Source organism: Bos grunniens, chromosome 4 (genome assembly GCF_055505025.1).
Source record: "Bos grunniens cultivar Pamir isolate PY7600 chromosome 4, Bosgru_T2T1.0, whole genome shotgun sequence".
NCBI lineage: Eukaryota > Metazoa > Chordata > Mammalia > Artiodactyla > Bovidae > Bos > Bos grunniens.
In genome coordinates, this window is record NC_141168.1 from 25,430,946 (window position 1) to 25,449,969 (window position 19,024).

Genomic DNA, 19,024 nt, shown 5'->3' on the forward strand with positions numbered 1-19,024 from the left:
TCGCTTCAGTCATGTCCAACTCTGTGCGACCCCATAGACGGCAGCCCACCAGGCTCCCCCATCCCTGGGATTCTCCAGGCAAGAACATTGGAGCGGGTTGCCATTTCCTTCTCCAATGTAGGAAAGTGAAAAGTGAAAGTGAAGTCGCTCAGTTGTGTCTGACTCTTAGCGACCCCATGGACTGCAGCCCACCAAGCTTCTCCATCCATGGGATTTTCCAGGCAAGAGTACTGGAGTGGGTTGCCATTGCCTTCTCCATATTCACATTGACTATATTAATATTATAAATTTGAACTTATATATAATATACCATTTACTTTTTTTTAATATATTAGGTTTGGTGTATGTTTGTCAACTCAAAAATGGTTTTGCTACTAAAACAAGTTTGATAACTAATGTTTTAGACCTGTATGGTCCAGTGGGTAGGTATTTGCCTTATAGTTATTAAAATAAAAATTAAATAAAATTTTTTAAAATTAAAAGTAATTAAAAATTCAGTTTCTTGGTTGTCTTAGCCTCACTCTTGCCTGGAAAATCCCATGGATGGAGGAGCCTGGTAGGCTGCAGTCCATGGGGTCGCGAAGAGTTGGACACGACTGAGCGACTTCACTTTCACTTTTCACTTTCATGCATTGGAGAAGGAAATGGCAACCCACTCCAGTGTTCTTGCCTGGAGAATCCCAGGGACGGGGGAGCCTGGTGGCTGCCGTCTATGGGGTCACACAGAGTCGGACACGACTGAAGTGACTTAGCAGCAGCAGCGGCAGTAGCTACTGTACTGGACAGTATAGATTTAGAATATCTAGAATATCGTCACAGAAAGTTGTATTAGACAGACTTTCTAGGTTTTCTGTCTTTTTTATTCATCCAGATAATCTTAAGAGCTTTATGTTTTTACTGTATGTTGTATGCTCTAAGAAACTGCTGGATGAGCCTGTCAGGGATAGTATTAAAGACCCCAGTGTATTATTGTATAGTGATCTGCTAGAGAAATATTTCTCAGATTTGCATACCAGGGCAAATTCTGTTTCTCTTGAGACATATCATTGCATCATGGCTAGTGTGCATTTTACAATTGATTGGCTCTCTCTTTTTGCTGTATCAGTCAGATAGTATAAGTACAAACTTATGGCCTACATAATTTCATCCTTTTTTTCTCTTGTTGGAACGTTCATATTTGTAAGATATAATTTTGCTATAATGTCTGCCTTTTTATAGGTTATAAATGCTTTGAGAAAAGAATATAAAAATTATAATAAATACTTATTTACTGGATGGATACTTTTATCACTTATTACTTTATTGACTTATTACTGAACCTCAGTATTGAAAAGAAGTGAAGGAACTAGAAACAGTTCTTGGCTGATTATGGTTATAGAACGCACACCTGTAATCTGGACTATTTTACAAATGAAGTGACTTCAAGCATACACCTGTCATAAACCTAGTTTAATTCACTTTTCTAAAATGTTTTTATTTTTCAAAATAATGTTTGAGAGCTGTCTTAGTAAAATACTTTGTAAAAATTTCAGACTTTTTAGTATTGCTAGGGAGGTTCAACCAAGAACCTATTTGAGTATTCAAACTGGTTAACCGGGTTTAAATAAGATAGAGTGCTGTTTCGTTTCTCTGTGGAATCTTCTGTATCTTTTATATAACAGAGAGTTTAATTCTGGGCGTTTGTGCCTTCTCAGTGTATTTTCTCTGTTTTTTGAATTTTATTCTGGGATGTATAAGCATGTCAAACATTATATATGTCTTTTATGTTTTACATTTAGCAACTTTCGTTGCTTCTGCAAACACTTAAAGCAACTTACACATTTCAGGCCAAAAAGGTAAAGTAAATTTATAAAAAAGTAAAACCAATCTCAACTAAAAGAAGTTGAAGGATTAAGTATTCCCATCTGTCAGTGGTGAGAGATTTGGGCAATATCTTTGATTTCACATTTTCTAGTTGCTCAAGTAAGAAAAAGAAACAGAATTATGTCGTTTTCATGTCCTGACAACCGGAAGCATATAAACAGCTGCAGAAACCAAACATTTCCTGGAACTAAAGTTGAGCAGAAATTTATCACGTGAATCTTTGTTTAAAGAACCTTGTGAAAAATATCTTCAACCACAGTTATGTAAAAGACCCAGGAGTGCAGCTCACGTGGACTGGGCTCCCCAGAGCCTGAGGAGGCCACGGGAACCTGGCCTGGGAGGTGCGTGCACCGTAGGGGTGGGGCGGGGGCTCTGGGAGCCAGCAATCCAGCTGCTCTGCTGTGAAAATGCACTGGGGAAGGGGCTTCGGGCACTGTGGTGGTCAGTAGCACCGTTCAGTTGTTTGTTTCTCTAAATATTCAGTGTTGTCAGTGTGGCTTTTATATTGGTGCTGATTTTATTCTGTTCATCCTCAAGTTCTGTGACAGTACTTTCAGTAGAGATAGTTTATTTTATAGATTAATGTGAAGCTTTTAAGCTTTAAAGGATGAAAGTAGCATTTTTCAAGGAATTTCAAGAGCTGGATTTGTCCAACTCAGAAGTCTAGTTCACTAAAGAGTCAAGGACAACCTTGAAATCTTTTTTTTTCCCCCAAGGAAAAAATGCTCATTAGTATAAGTTTTCATAACAGAGTAATTTAAGAGACAGTTTCCATGTAGAGAAATAAGTAAAGGCCAAATATAACAAACTATTCATCTTTTCTATGAAAAACTTCAGTAGTCATAATAGTATAGTTTCTTTAAAGAATGTTTGTATCCCTTAGACCTGCTACGGTGAATCAACTGAAAAAACTTTTAAACACTTAAGCCTGTCGTACAGGTGTAAGTTGACTTCTACAGGTTTATCAGATAAAACAGTTTTAATTATTAGCTACTCATTTTGGTAAAAATTGACCAAGCACTCCTTAAAGTTGAGTCACTAATAGCTGACGCTTACTCCTTGGAAGGAAAGTTATGACCAACCTAAATAGTATATTGAAAAGCAGAGATATTACTTTGCCAACAAAGGTCCGTCTAGTCAAGGCTATGGTTTTCCCAGTGGTCATGTATGGATGTGAGAGTTGGACTGTGAAGTAAGCTGAGTGCCGAAGAACTGATGCTTTTGAACTGTGGTGTTGGAGAAAACTCTTGCGAGTCCCCTGGACTGCAAGGAGATCCAACCAGTCCATTCTAAAGGAGATCAGTCCTGGGTGTTCATTGGAAAGACTGATGCTGAGGCTGAAACTCTAATACTTTGGCCACGTCGTGCAAAGAGTTGACTCATTGGAAAAGACTCTGATGCTGGGAGGGATTGTGGGGCAGGAGGAGAATGGGACAAAGTAGATAAAGAGTCTGCCTGCAACGTGGGAGACCCCGATTCGATTCCTGGGTCAGGAAGATCGCTGGAGAAGGGATAGGCTACCCACTCCAGTATTCTTGGGCTTCCCTTGTGGCTCAGTTGGTAAAGAATCTGCCTGCAATGCGGGAGACCTGGGTTCAATCCCTGGGTTGGGAAGATCCCCTGGAGAAGGGAAAGGCTACCCACTTCCAGTATTCTGGCCTGGAGAATTCCATGGACAGTCCATGGGGTAGCAAAGAGTCAGACACGACTGAGCAACTTTCACTCACTGGGGTGGGGAGGGGATTAAAGTCTGGTGATATGTACCTGTCATACAAGACTATGATAAGGATTGCATATGATGAGGAGGATAAAATGCCCGTACATAGTAAGTACTTAGTATATGTTAGTTTATCATCCTCTCATGATACTGATGATGGCCATACATATACTGGGTCATATTAATATGTGTTTTTAAGCATGTTGGTATCTATCCTGATTTTAGCAGTGTTGTTTTATAGTGATACTTAAGAAAAACAAGAATGACGTATGTTGAAAGTGTATAGCTTCTCATTAAATTATAGGTTGTTGATAGTTCAAAAAACTGCAAATGGTTTTGAACTTTTTGGTGAAACGAGATAAGGTCTAACAGTGATTGAGAGTAGAATGATTGTATCAGTATTCAGCTTGCTCCAGATTTCTCTGTGAATTTAATTATCACATGAAGATACTGCACTGATAAAATATTCTTATGTAGAGTCTGCTAAGAACCAAGAGGAAGCGTGGAGTCCTGGGTTGAAAATGGAAGAGTGTGTGGGCTGGTACAGCCTGTAGGAGTCATGAAACTGTTGGAAGACAGGCTTATTCATGAAAAAGACCTTGGAAACAGTTGGCTATAGGCTGAGAAATGCCTTTGGAAGAGTTATAGCGTTAATAGATAGATTCAAGAAGTTGAAAGAAGAACCTTGAAAAAGAAAGCAGCCATAGCTGGACTCTGAGTCACTATTCTTCCTGCTATTCAGGATAGTCTAAGCCTCTGCATGTCTGCAGGGTCACCTGACAAATAGAGCAGCAAGTAATGTAACAGTGAGAGCTCCAGAGCCACTGTCAAGACAGTGCTCACAGCAGAGCATCAATAACTAAGCATGTACCTCCACGAAGGAGGAAGCGGCTGGGTAGTTTCAGTAGAAGTCGAGGGAATTGGTGTTGAGATTGAGGCCCAGATGTCATATTTTAAAATGTTCTGCTTAACTTTTAAAGTTAGTAATATTCATATAATATTGGAAGCTAAAATTTCAGTGGGAAATATGCCATCAATGATGAAATTATATTAAGAGTTTGTGTGCAAGTTACTGTGCAAAATTTAATTATAACTGCATGGTCCATGCTCTCTTAAGAGCCTGCTGTTAAGAACAGTAGAGTCTGAAGATTTAGTTGAATTGCCTACCCATGGTCCTGTTTTCAAACTTTTTAAAAATTCAATAAATGTTTACTGGAGACCTGTTATGTCCCTGGCATTTTCGTGCCACCAGAGGGCTATAGTATCAATCAAAACAAAAAATATTTCCCCTAAGAACCTGAAATTCTCCAGGGGGAAGAGTAAAAAGAAAAATGGCTTTTACTGTGATGAGAAAGGAAACAGTTGCTGGGTTTTAAGGAGTGGCATGATCTGATTTTGTTTTATCTGTATGACTCTGGTCTTTTGTTTTGAGAATAGTATGTGGTGAGGCAAGGAAAGAATCAGCTGGGAGCTTCTTGTAATAATCAGATGGGGATGATAAAGGCTTGGATGGCAGTAGTGGCGGTGGAGATAGGGAGAAATAGGCAGAATTTAGGTATGTTTTTAAGGAAGAGCCAATGGGATTTACTGATGGATTGGAAATGGGATGTTAAGGAAAGAGAAAAGGCAAAGATGACTTGGAGGGTTGAATTGTCATTTACTAACATGGGGAAGCCTGTAGGAGCATCAGCCTTGGGGAGAACATGAGCAGCTTTGTCATGGGGTGATGTTAAATGTGAAGTGTCTGGTAGACATCTGTGGGAGATGTCAAAGAGGCAGCTGAAAATACAAGCCTTGAGTTCTTGTAGGTGGTATTTAAAGTGATGAGAGACCCATTGAGATGACCAAGGGGAGGGAGTACGGATAGAAGAGAAATCTGAGAACCGAGGGCCTTGGGTCACTCTAGCATTAAGAGACTGAGACAATGTGAAGTCTAAGAAGAAATGGCCAGTGAAGCAGGAGGAGGGTCAGTAGTATGGTGTCCTGGAAACCAAGCAAGAAAGTGTCTAAAGAAAGAGAGGATCTTCTCTCTGGGGATAGCAGTGGTATCTGCTCAAAGGTGACTGTGATGAACTTGTTTAAATGGATTAGAGAATTCATTAAAGTACCTGGCTGCTGGGTAGTTTAAGGTGGAAGTCATTGGTGACAACAAGAATAGTTTCAGGGGAGTAATCAGGCTTCTGTCAAGCCTGATTGGAGTGGGCTCAAATAAGAAGAGGAGGAAAGAATTGGAGACAGCAGAAATAGTCAGCCCTTCTGGGTATTCCTGTGAAATTGCATTAGAATAATGGGGAATTAATTCATGGAAACGTGGGGTCAGAAGAAGGGGGTGTGTGTATGTGTCTGTGTGTCTGTCTGTCTCTCAGGTTGGAAGAAAGTATAGACTGTTTTTGCACTGATGAAAATAATCCTATATAGAGGAGGAAATTGATGGTGTAGTTGGATTTAGGATAATGAATTGTGTTGGTCATAGATAACAGGTTAGCTGAAATAACTAGATTGTCCTTTGTCCCTGTACCCCTCTCCTTTTCAGTCTTTCATTCATTCATTCATCAAACATTTTCTGAAGGTTAACCAAGTGCCAGGGATCAAACCGGGTCTGGGTAAAGAACAGTGATTAGGAGGTGAGTCAAACGAACAATCTACAACCTCTGGTGACGTTTTTACCACCCGGTGGAGGTAGACCCCCTAAAAACACAAATATAGATTGCAGTGAATGCCTCAAAGGAAAAGTATGGACTCCTTTTGAGAGAAAAAGAGAGGATGTCTTGGTATACTCTGGATTGGGTAAGATGAGAAGGCATCTCAGATAGGAAAGATGGTCCGGCAAATAAAGATGGATCAAGAAGAAAAGCATTCCAAGCAGAGGGAGCAGAGCGTGTGAAGGCCTGGGGCAGGGCAGAGCTTGATGCTCCCAGGGACCTGAGAGGTCACCAGAGCTGCCTAAGAGACAGAAAGGAAGCAGATTGTGCTGGGCTTTGGGGGCCTTTTAAGCTTTGAGGTTATATCCTGGTAGCAATGGGAAGCCATTGAAAAGCTTCTAGATGGTAAGTTACAGGTTAAGTTTGCACTGAGAGGGGGGTGGGAATCTACCTGAGCTGCACTGTCATGGTGAATGGATTGGAGGGGGCAAGAGTGGGAAAAAAGAGCTCCAATTTAGGCAGAAAGATAGTATCTATAAAATAGACTGAGATTTTACAACTTTGTTATTAAAAAATAGAACTGAGAATATCCTCTACTTAGCAGAATTTGCCTTAAAGCTTATCAGGTTTTTCAGCACCTGTGAAAAGAACATTTTCTTGTTAAAAATAACATTAATGGAGAAGAGTCAGATGAAGATGTCAGTAATTTCAGCTTACTTAAAATAAAACTTTAAAAAAGATTGTGGTAACTTGGTGAAAAATTTCAAATAATAAGCTTTTTTCCAAACATGTTTTCCAGAAAAAATATCAATGACACAATACCAGAGACAGACTCTTTAATAAAATGGATTGAAGTACATGAATATACACCAAGAATAATTAGTCTACTTATGATATTTTAAGTGTCCATATAATATAAAGAACCTTAAATCTTTTGCTTTAATGGATGTACATTATTTTTTATTTTTTATGAAAAAATAATATCATAAAAACAGTTTATTGATTTAAAAAATTTCAAAAGTTTGCCTTTTCATTTTCACAAGTATCTTAGTTTTAGGATAAATTATGTGATTAGAGATAGGTCTCTAATCTCTCCAGTTGAAGAGTCAGACTGGTGAAAAAACCATCACATTACAGTACAGGATGCATATTTTATTGTTCTAATTTAGGCTTCCTCCCAAAGAGATTTCTTAAAACAGAAGAGCGGTTATAATACCAAGTATTGCTGTGTCAGGTCACCCACAACTCCAGGACCGTGAATTAACTTGTTGTGAGCCCTCACTTTAAAAAAAAAAAAGAAGAAAAGAAACAGAAGTTACTCCCTATCTAGACAGGCCACTCCGGAGAGTTCTATCTTGGTTGTAACTTGAGTTTTCTTACTCACACTGGCATTTTATTTATGCTTTTCAGGGTAAAGAGAGTTTGGGACATTTTACCATCTGGAGTTTCTCTGTGCCTTGCTGATGATCTGAGCTCAAACCTGCCAGATAAGAAAACCTCCTGTAACATCTGAGTAAGTAGATGCTGTATCTGCTTTAATTTATTGCCTAAAAAAAGAAAATTTTTTAACATTTAGGTTTTAAATTATCAGGCATTTTAATTGGATTCTTTAAATTTTGTTGTCGAATAATGATGGCAATTATTACAGTTCCAGTAAGTGAATATTTTTAAATACTGGGATTCTGGAAGAAATTAATCCCCTGATAATAAAAAAATTAATGAAAACATTTTCTATATATAATGGTTTAGCTTTTAAGAATCATATTAAGGACCTAACTGTATATATTAAAATTTTAAGAGCTTATTAAATTTTTCCTTAGTGTTTTATTTCAGCTTTTTACTATGAATGCAAAAATATTGGTAAGACAACTGTTATGAATTTCTTAAATGCAACTATATCTGTACAAAAATTGTATTTTAGCAGGAAATGTATTTTGGCTAACTTGAAATAAATGCTTGTTTGTTTCTTGAAAATAGAATTTTAAAAGTTCTTTCTATTTGAAAATAATGTTTTTTTTCCCCTGATAATATAGATAAGATTACAAAATCTCTCTGGATTTGACTTTGTTTCTTAATTAAAGAGACTAGAAAAGAAGGGCATTCATTCTTTCCAATCAGAATTTCTCTGTGAAATTTAGAGTTGAGCCAGTTTGATATAAACTGTTTTTCAGAATGAAAGCTACTGGTTCTCTTGTTATATTCATTGAATCTGTTTGACAAAGCTAGGAAATTATGAGGTTGTACCAGGACCTTATTTTGGAATGCTCAGGTAAATACAGTGAATAAATGTACAAGATACTTCCCTACTATAACAGGGTTATTTAACTTTGGTCTATATCTGACCTGTCCGATATGGTAGCCAGTGGCCACATGGAGCTGTTGACATTTGAAATGTGGCTGGTCCCAAGTGAGATGTGCTGTGCATAAGATAGGCACCAAAGTTCAAAGACTTGGTGTGAAAAAAAAAAGACTGAAAATATTTTATTAGTAATTTTTGTACGAATCACATGTTTAAATGATAATATTTTGGATATATTGGATTGAACAAAACATTAAAATTAATTTCACTTGTTTTCTTTTACTTATTTTTAATGTAGCTGCTAGACAATTATAACTTACTTGTGGCTTACGTTGTATTTCCAATAGATAGAACTGGCCTGTATATAGTCCACATGCTTAGTCATCCATTAATCAGCATTCTTTTAGCTTTGAACCTTCTGGGCTGTGTATGGATCAATTAATACAAATCTGCATTGTTTTAAGAATATGATTCTTTGATTCATCAAGTATTCGCTGAGTACCTGCTATGTGCCAGACAGTCTGCTAGGTACTGGTGTTACAGTATGAAAAAATAAAACTTCCTGCCTTCATGATGTTAGCATTCCATTAGTGAAACCAGAATGAAAACATAAATAAGTAAAATATATAATGTATTTGAAGGTAATAGATGCTTTGGAAGAAATGCAAGGGAAGGGTTCAGTTGTAAACAAGAGTGTTCAGGGAAGGCCTCACTAGATAGGCACTATTTGAATAAAGACCCAAAGAAGGTGAGAGAAAGAGCCCTGTAGATATTTGGGGGAAGAGTGTTCTAGGTAGAGGGAATAGCAGATGCTAAGACCTAGAGGCAGGAGTGTGTCTTGCCTGTTTAAATGGTAGGAGGCGAGATGATCGATTGGAGTGAAGTGAGTGACACAGAGAGAGGGAGATGAATGGTGACACACGTGAGCAGCAGTGATTGTCTGTGCAGGCACACAGGTAATCCCTAGGGAACCAGGTCAGAAAACAAATAAGAATTACAAAGTTTAAAAACAAAGCAAAGACATCAGAAGCTACACTTCATGGGGGGAGATAGAGTCTACTGCTAAAAGAACCATCAACCCTTAGAAATCTGAGACTGTCAGCTGAAAACCAGATGAATAAAATGCGGTACATCCATGTAACAGAATAATACTATTGGGCAGTAAAAATGAACAAAGAGCTGATACATGCTACAACATGTGTGAACCTTGAAAACATGCTAAGTGAAAGACAGTCACAAAAGGTCACATATTGTATGATGCTGTTTATATGATATTCCAAGAAAACACAAGTCCATTCATAGTAGCATCCAAAAGACCAAAATGCTTTGGAATAAATTTAACAAGAGAACTGTAAGTCCTGCATATTTAAAACTACAGACTTTTGTTGAGAGAAATTGAAGTATCCCTCAGTAAGTCGGAATATATACTGTGTTTATAGGTTGGAGGATTCAATATTGGTGATGCGGCAGTCTTCTCCAGATTGATCTGGAGGTTCAACAAAGTCATTGCCAAAGTCTCAGACAGACTTTTTGTAGAAATGTATTTATAGAAGTTGGCAAACAAATTCTAAAATCTATCGGAAATGGAGAAGATCTAGAACAGTCAGTGTAACTTTAAAAAAAGAAGAAAGTTGGAAAACTTACACTGCCTCTTTTCAAAACTTACCATAAAGCTATAGTAATAAAAACAGTGTAGTATTTACATATGGATGAACATACAGATCAGTGGAACACAATATCCAGAAATAAGATAGGTATGTGGTCAGTTGCTTTTCAGCAAAGGTACTAGGTAATCGAATAGGGAGAGCATAGCCTCTTCAGCAAATACTAACGTTTGGATTTCCTCATGAAGTAAAATGTACCTTGACTTTTACCTTACAACGTACACAAAAATCAACTTAAAGTGGATCATAGACCCACATGTAAAGAAGTAAATGTAGCTTCTTTTATACTTCATGCTTTTTATATCCTACTGACTAAGTCTTTGTCTAACTCAAGACACAGAGTTAGTCATTAGGATATAAAAAGCATGAAGTATAAAAGAAAAACGGTAAATTGGATTTCATCACAATAAAAGTTTTGCTCTTCAGAAGACACCACTCTTAAGAAAATGAAAAGTCAAGCCACATACTAGGGAAAAATAATGCACAAAACATAAGTCTAATAAAGGATTAGTATGTAGGAAAAGGGGGCTTTCCTGGTAGCTCAACTGGTAAAGAATCCACCCTCATTGCAGGAAACCTCAGTTCAATTCCTGGGTTGGAAAGATTCCCTGGAAAAGGGATAGGCTTACCCACTCCAGTATTCTTGGGCTTCCCTGGTGGCTCAGACAGTAAAGAATCCACCTGCAGTGTGGAGACCTAGGTTCGATCCCTGGGTTGGGAAGATCGCCTGGAGACAGTGGAGCCTGTCCGTGGTGTCACAAACAGTCAGATACAACTGAGCAACTAAGCCCAGCACATGTAGGAAAAAAATAAAAAACTCTTAAAATTCAGTCAAAAGACAGCAATCCGATTTAAATATGTACAAAAATTTGAAGAGACATTTCACCAGAAAGATAGATGAATGGCACATAAACATATGAAAAGCATTTCAACATCATTAGTCACGAGGGACATGCAAATTAAAGCCTTAATGAGATATTGCTGCACACCCACTATAAGGACTAAAATTAAAAAAAAACCTGACAGTCCCTGCATTGGCAAGGATGTAGGTAAGCCAGAATCTTTACATGCTGCTGGTGGTAATATAAAATGATACAACCATGTTCAAAAGCAGTTTGGCAGTTTCTTTAAAAGTTCAGCATACACTTAACATGTGACCAGCAATTCCATTCTTATAGATATGCTGTCAGGAGAAATACTAGCATATGTCCAGACAAAGACCGTACACAGTGTTCCTGGAAGCTTTATTTGTGGTTGCCAAAAAGTAGAAATAATGTAACTGTCCACCAACAGATGAATAGATAAATCTATGCACTGGAATGCAACTCCCTAATGAAAAGGAGTGGACTATTCATATATGCAATGGCATGGGGAATCTCAGGATGAGTATGTTCTATAAAAAAAGCAGATTGCCCCCTCAAAGCACCATTTAATTGAAATTCTAGAAAATAGAAACTAATCTATAGTGACAGCAGATCCATGGTTGCCTGAGGATGGCTTGGGGGAGGAGGGAGAAAAGGAAAGGGAGGGGCACAGAGAAGCCTTAGGGGTGATGTATATACTCGTTATCTTGATTATGCATAATAGTTTCAGGGGTGTATACATACATCAAAATTCATCAAATTGTATAGTTTAAGTTTGTGTGATTTATTGTGTATCAATAACACCCCAATAAGGTTGTAAAAAAAAATTGTGTCCATTCAAGAATCAAGCATATATTCATAGCAGATTTACAGTAGACAATCCAGAAGATACTATAGACAATTCACAAAGAATCCAAATCCCTCATCTGGTGAATGGATAAGCAAAATGTGTGATGGCTGTACAATGGAATATTACTCAACCACGAAAAAGAACAAACTCCTAATTCATTCTCTAGTATAACATGAATGAACCTCAAAAACATGCCAGTTAGCAGAAGCCAGAAACAAAGGACTATGTGTTGTAATGTGCTATTTATATGAAATTTTTAGAAAAGAAAAAATCAAAGATCAGGTCAGTGGTTGCCTGGGGCCAGAGCGGGAGTAGAGGTTGGCTGTGAACAGGTAGAAGGAACTGTTGGGATGATGGAAGTATTTTTGTTGACAGTCATGCAGCTGTCTATGTATAACTTACTAAAGCTCATCTGATCGTATTGTTAAAATGGATTACTTTCATGGTATATAAATTACACCTTAATAAAGCCGTTAAAAAATGGATGGCCAGTCAGATTTTTAAATCCTCATTAAGACAACTGTTCAATAAACAGGGCAGATTGCAGATTTCATTGTACTGTGTTGCTTTGGAATACTTGGTGAGACCTGTTGAATTAATTAATTTTTGTGTCAAATGTTTTTTGGATTCTGAAGGTGAAACAAATCATTATTAGTTGCCTTTCCCAGAGTTTAGTAACAGCAGCAGCTGCATTTCGCTTACATGTGAACATTGGTTTAGAATGATTGGTTTTGTGCTGAACAACTCTTAGCACCCTCTGGCTGGAAGAAATGGTAGTTTCTTAGGTTGATACTGTATTCGTGCACAGTAGTTCAGAAGTGTAGGTTAACCTCCACCTCTCAGTTCTTCGTGAAGGAAATGGATGACAGCTTAATACCTCTGTATTTTTTAGATACAGAGAGGCACACCCTTCTAGGCCTTGGGGTGCCCACCCACCTATCCCCAGCCCCACATACATGGAGACAGCAGGAAATCTGGACATAAGACCCTTGAGGATGAGAGGTAAAGTGCAACCAAGAGAACCCCCTGGAGCAGGGTCTGGCCACGTCTGCACCAGCCTATAAATAGGGTCTCTAGGGACATTGAATTTTACATCCTCAGATAAAATTAGAAAATGACCTAATTTTAATGAAAAAGTCAACAACTCTAGAACATCTTGCTTATGGTTCAGCCTGTGTGCGTGTGTGCTAAGTCGTTTCAGTTGTGTCTGACTCTTTGCACCCCTGTGGACTGTAGCACACCAGGCTCCTCTATCCATGGGATTCTCCAGGCAGAAATATTCAAACAGAAAAAAATTTGTTCTGCAAACAACCAATTATTTGCCTAAAATTCATTCAGCCATTTTCCCAGATAAAATACCAGTTATTTAACCAAATTTTTCTTTTTCTTTTCTCCCCTCAAAGCAAATCCTTTATTCAACAAAGATTTAAGGGACTCTCATATTTGTCATGTACACCAAAGATAAGACATACCTGCAAGGATAAAAGACACATGGAGTTGAGGTTGGAGGCCTGATGATGCATAGTCGGCCTCCAGGTGGAGGAGGCAGGGGCCTCCAGAGAGGCATTGTTCCAGGAAGCTTTGCAGCAGGGAATGTAGACTGCTGAGATTTGGAGGATGAATAGGACTTGACTGTTAGCCAGATTGGGGGGACCATAAAGCTGCGACATGGGGTATAAAGAAGAGAGAATAGCGTCAAGAGATGCAGTGAGTCTGAGTGACGTGACTTTGTGGCGGGCTGAATTTGAAGAATAGGAGAGAAAGCGGCATCAAGGTTGAGTTCACCTTTGGCCATGGCCGTCTCAACAAGTGGGGATACCATTCACTGAGGTGGGAATACGAGACACCTAGGAGGTTTGTTTGTTTTGCTTGTTGGTTTGGGAAACCAAGAAATCACTCCAGAGGTTTTATCAGAGGATTGTAGCTATTTGCATACACTTGACTGAACTTTAAAGATGTCCTTCTTTGACCCGTCTGGGTTCTGGGAGAACACACACGGAGCAGTAGGGAGGAGAGTGAAAACCGACGTGGTCTTGGTCTGTGCTTGTGCAGCATCTCGGGCTGCGGTGGGCCTCGTGTTTACAGGCAAAATCACTGATGAGAGCTTCAGGGCAGTTACAGAGTGGAGGTGGTCTCTGACGTGAAAGCCAGTCAGGTTTAAGAACTTAGTAATTCCTTTTGATTGCTTTTTCCTACTTCTTGTCTCTGCATTTTTATCACTTATAAAGTACATTCTTTATACTTCTTTGGTATAAAGATTAAAAAGGTAAATTTTAGAAAAGATAGCTCCATCTTATATATGTATTAGCTCATTTAACTTTTAAAATAGCCCTGTAAAGGAGGTACTTTTAATCATATTAATTTATGATAAGGATTGCTAATTACTAATAAAGGTATTTAGAAATCAACAGGTTTAAAATTTTTTGACATGTCATTAACACAAAGCATAACTCTTATTCATATCCATTGATATTAGCATGTAAATGAGGATGACAGTTCATTATTTTTTAAATTCTAATTATTTCTGCCTTGTCCTTCTTTTGAAAGAAGTGCACTGGTAACACATGTGCACACGTGCTCAGTTGCTCAGTCATGTCCAACTCTTTTTGACCCCACAGACTGTAGCCTGCCAGGCTCCTCTGTCCGTGGGATTTCCCAGGCAAGATATTGGAGTGGGTTGCCATTTCCCCCCAACTAGGGGATCTTCTCAACTCAGGGATCAAACCTGTGTCTCCTGCATCTCTTGCAGTGGCAGGCAGATTCTTTACCACTGAGCCACCTGTGAAGCTCCAACGAATAGATACAGAAAGTAATCTTATTTTTATACTTTTTGAAAATATTGAAAAATAGTTTGGAAAATAGCTCCTCTAATTCTTCTGAAAATTTTGCTCACTATTCCTCTATTTTTTAATGATCATGAATATATTACATTAAACCAAAAATATTATGTAAACCATTATTTTGAATCTACGTCAAAACAGTACAACTTACAATTAGGTTTTACCCATTGCTTCCAACTTATCTTTCAATAATACGTGGTCAAATCCTGCTTTAAATGTCCTCCTGCTTGGCGTACCTTGATGAAGTAAGTTTCTTGACCTCAGTTAGGCTGTTTTCCTCATCTGTAAAATGCAGACCATGAGGTATGTGTCCCAGTGCTGTAAAATTCAGAAATAATTTCTTGGGCACGGGTGCCAGTGTAAACAGGCAGTTTCCTTTTGTGCCAGAAGAGGGCGTGCCTGTGTTGCCAGCCTGAGCTGAGGTCACAACTCTTTACACGATGTGGCTGAAAAGTTAGGGACAAGTGGATTGCTGGGAAAATGTGAAAGAAAAAGTTTTTTTTATACTGTCAGGAAAGAGATTGTTGAAACATAAAATGATGTAAAGGAAGGGGTTGTGAATAAGATTCCTTTAAGATATGAAAGCTTTTGCTGACATAGATCACTGGAGATTTCTGCTGCCAGTCAACAACACCCCCCCCCCCTTTTTTTTGCCTGTATCTGAGAATTTTGATTTTGTTTTTCCTCCTTCTTTGCAACTGTCTATGAATCTTTTAATATAGAATCCAAAGTTTAGTTTCTTAGTAGTGATCCTGAATAATTAATGTGATTGAAGATAAATTAGGTCTTTCCTGGTGGCTCAGATGGTAAAGAATCTGCCTGCAATGCAGGAGACCAGAGTTCAGTCCCTGAGTTGGGAAGATTGCCTGGAGAAGAGAAGGGCAACCCACTCCAGTATTCTTGCTTGGAGAATCCCATGGACAGAGGAGCCTGGTGGTGGGCTATAGTCCATGGGGTCACAAAGAATTGGACATGACCGAGTGACTAACACTGAGAACTGTGAAAGATAAATGGGATTGTTTGATCTCAATGCCTTGGATATGTACAAAATCTGTTTGCCCCAAATTAGGAAAATGAATTTTTCATCCTGCCTCCCTCCATGCACCTTTTTCCTTGAAGTTACTGAATTGTTTGATATTTTTCTGTCACAAAATAGCTCAGAAAGTTGGATAGGGACAAGGAAAATCATTGTTCTGTGAACCAACCCTAGGGATGTGGAACTAATTTTAATGTACTAAATTTTTTAATTGACAAGATCAGAGCTGAATACAGTGACACTGGCAGTATTTCACATGAATATGCTCTTTGATTAAGTCATCCAGGCAACCCTTTTATTTTGCTAATTTTTTATTATAAATACAAAAATCATGTTTTGTTTTATATAACTGTAATTATACTTTTAACATTTTTCATATTGGAAAATGTTCTGAACCTAGAAAGCTAGGTCTATTGGCATCTCCTTTTACTCTGAATCCTACTTTTAGAAGTTTTCTCTGGGGGTTGTTCCTGGTAATAAACAGTGTCTAAGTTCAGAGTCAGACTGCCCAGGTTCAAACTATGGCACCACTGAGTTTGAAATGTAATAAAAGCAAAGTTAGTCTTATACTTTCTTTCTCATTTGAAATTTGATAATTTCTTGAGCAGAAGAAAGAGAGGTGCAGTTACTGTAGAAGTGATGCACTTTATCTGTGCAGCGGCCAATTTCAAATGATCCTTCCTTGTACATTTACAAGTTACAAACTTGTAAATACTTTTGAGATTGCTCAATTTCAAAAGAAGAATGTAAAAGGAAAAAAAGAACTCTGTATTTCTATTTTCTTTGCTTCCACTGTGAAATTTGGTCTTGTTTCAAGATGTGGGAGCACCTGTGATAACCTCTTGTCCACATGAAGGTCATTTATCTTCTTTATTTTGGTAAAAAAAAAAAAAAAAGAGGAAAGGTAGAGAATAGCTGATACATGTTCCTTTAAAGTTACTTTTAAAAATTATGGAATATTTCAGGCATACAGAGAAAGCATAAGGAATGTTATAGAATTAAAGTGTTGGGAGTGCAAATATCTCTTTGACATCCTAATGTCAGTTGTTTTGGATAAATATCCAGATATATAGTTGCTGGATCATATGGTAGTTCTATTTTTGATATTTTAAGGAACCTTTGTACTGTCTTCCATACCAGATGTAGCATTTTACATTCCTACCAACAGTGCACAGGGGTTTCAGTTTCTTCACATCCTTGCCAACACTTGTTTATATGCGCGTGCGCGTGTGTGTGTGTGTATGTGTGTAATAACAGGTATTGTAACAGGTGTGAGGTGACATCTCATTGTGTATTTGCGTTTCCCTGATGGTTAGTGATGTTGAGCATCTTTCCATATTTCTGTTGGCCGTGTGTATGTCTCCTTTGGGGAAAAGCCAATTCAAGTCCTTGGCTCATTTTTAATCATTTCCTTATTTATTTATTTATCTGTGTATATATTTATTTATGTTAATTGAGTTGCAGCAGCCATAATATTGATATCATGGATATTAACTCTTTATCAGATATTTTCCTTTCACTCTGTTAAATTCTTTTCTTTGTTCTGCAAAAGCTTTTTTGTTTAATATACAGATATTTGTCTATTTTTGCTTTTGTTGCAAGCTCAGTGTCATAAAGCTTTTCCCCTGCATTTTCTCCCAGGAGTTTTACAGTTTTGGGTCTTAATGTTTAAGTTTTGAAACCATTTTGAGACAACTTTTCTCTGTGGCATAAGATAAGGGTCCAGTTTAATTCTTGGCCTGTGGATATCCAGTTTCCTCAGCATTGTTTATTGAAGAGATTGTCTTTTTCTGTTTTGTGTATTCTTGGTGCCCTTATTGAGGACCTTATAGTCATGGATTTATTTCTGTGCTCTCTCTTCTGTTCCAGTCTACATGTCTATCTCTATGCTAGGACCAGTTTGAGAAGAATTAGGTTTCATTTCAGTTCAGTTCAGTTCAGTCGCTCAGTCGTGTCTGACTCTTTGCGACCCCATGAACCGCAGCACGCCAGGACTCTGTCCATCACCAACTCCTGAAGTCTACCCAAACCCATGTCCATTGAGTCAGTGATGCCATCCAGCCATCTCACCTTCTGTCATCCCCTTCTCCTCCTGCCTTCAATCTTTTCCCAACATCAGGGTCTTTTCAAATGAGTCAGCTCTTCGCATCAGGTGGCCAAAGTATTGGAGTTTCAGCTTCAACATCAGACCTTCCAATGAACACCCAGGACTGATCTCCTTTAGGATAGACTAGCTGGATCTCCTTGCAGTCCAAGGGACTCTCAAGAGTCTTCTCCAACACCACAGGTCAAAAGCATCAATTCTTCAGTGCTCAGCTTTCTTTGTAGTCCCAACTCTCACATCCATACATGACCACTGGAAAAACCATAGCCTTGACTAGACGGACCTTTGTTGGCAAAGTAATGTCTCTGCTTTTTAATATGCTGTCTAGGTTGGTCATAGCTTTTCTTCCAAGGAGCAAGTGTCTTTTAATTTCATGGCTGCAGTCACCATCTGCAGTGATTTTGGAGCCCCCCAAAATAAAGTCTCTCACTGTTTCCACTGTTTCCCCATCTATTCCCATGAAGTGATGGGACTGGATGCTATGATCTTAGTTTTGTGAATGCTGAGCTTTAAGCCAACTTTTTCACTCTCCTCTTTCACTTTCATCAAGAGGCTTTTTAGTTCTTCTTCACTTTCTGCCATAACGGTGGTGTCATCTGCTTATCTGAGGTTACTGATATTTTTCCTGGCAATCTTGATTCCAGCTTGTGCTTCTTCCAGCCCAGCATTTCTCATGATGTACTCTGCATATAAGTTAAATAAGCAGGGTGACAATATACAGCCTTGACGTACTCCTTTTCCTATTTGGAACCAGTCTGTTGTTCCCTGTCCAGTTCTAACTCTTGCTTCCTGACCTGCATATAGGTTTCTCAAGAGGCAGGTCAGGTGGTCTGGTATTCCCATCTCTTTCAGAATTTTCCACAGTTTATTGTGATCCACAATACTTCTTTAACTATTTGATAGAATTCACCAGTGACCACTGGTCCTGTGCTTTTCTTTGTTGGGGAGTTTTTCACTACTGATTCAGCCTCCTTACCACTCTGTTCATATTTGCTCTTTCTTCGTGATTTGGTCTTGGTGGGTTGTATGTTTCTAGGCATTTTTCTATTTCTTCTAGATTATCCAATTTGTTGATATATAATTACTCATAGTAGCCTCTTACATTTTTCAGTTTCTGTGGCATCAGTTATGTTTCCTCTTTCATTT

At 38.3% G+C, this 19,024-nt stretch overlaps 1 long non-coding RNA gene across 49 annotated transcripts in view; it reads left to right on the forward strand.

Annotated features, from left to right (window-relative positions):
- Positions 1–19,024, forward strand: part of LOC147373796 (uncharacterized) — a 208,402-nt gene that overhangs the window by 45,844 nt on the left and 143,534 nt on the right. For all 49 annotated transcript variants that reach the window (XR_015162114.1, XR_015162119.1, XR_015162100.1 and 46 more), the window contains one exon: positions 7,633–7,735. This is a non-coding gene — a long non-coding RNA (uncharacterized LOC147373796). The remainder of the gene's footprint in view (positions 1–7,632; positions 7,736–19,024) is intronic.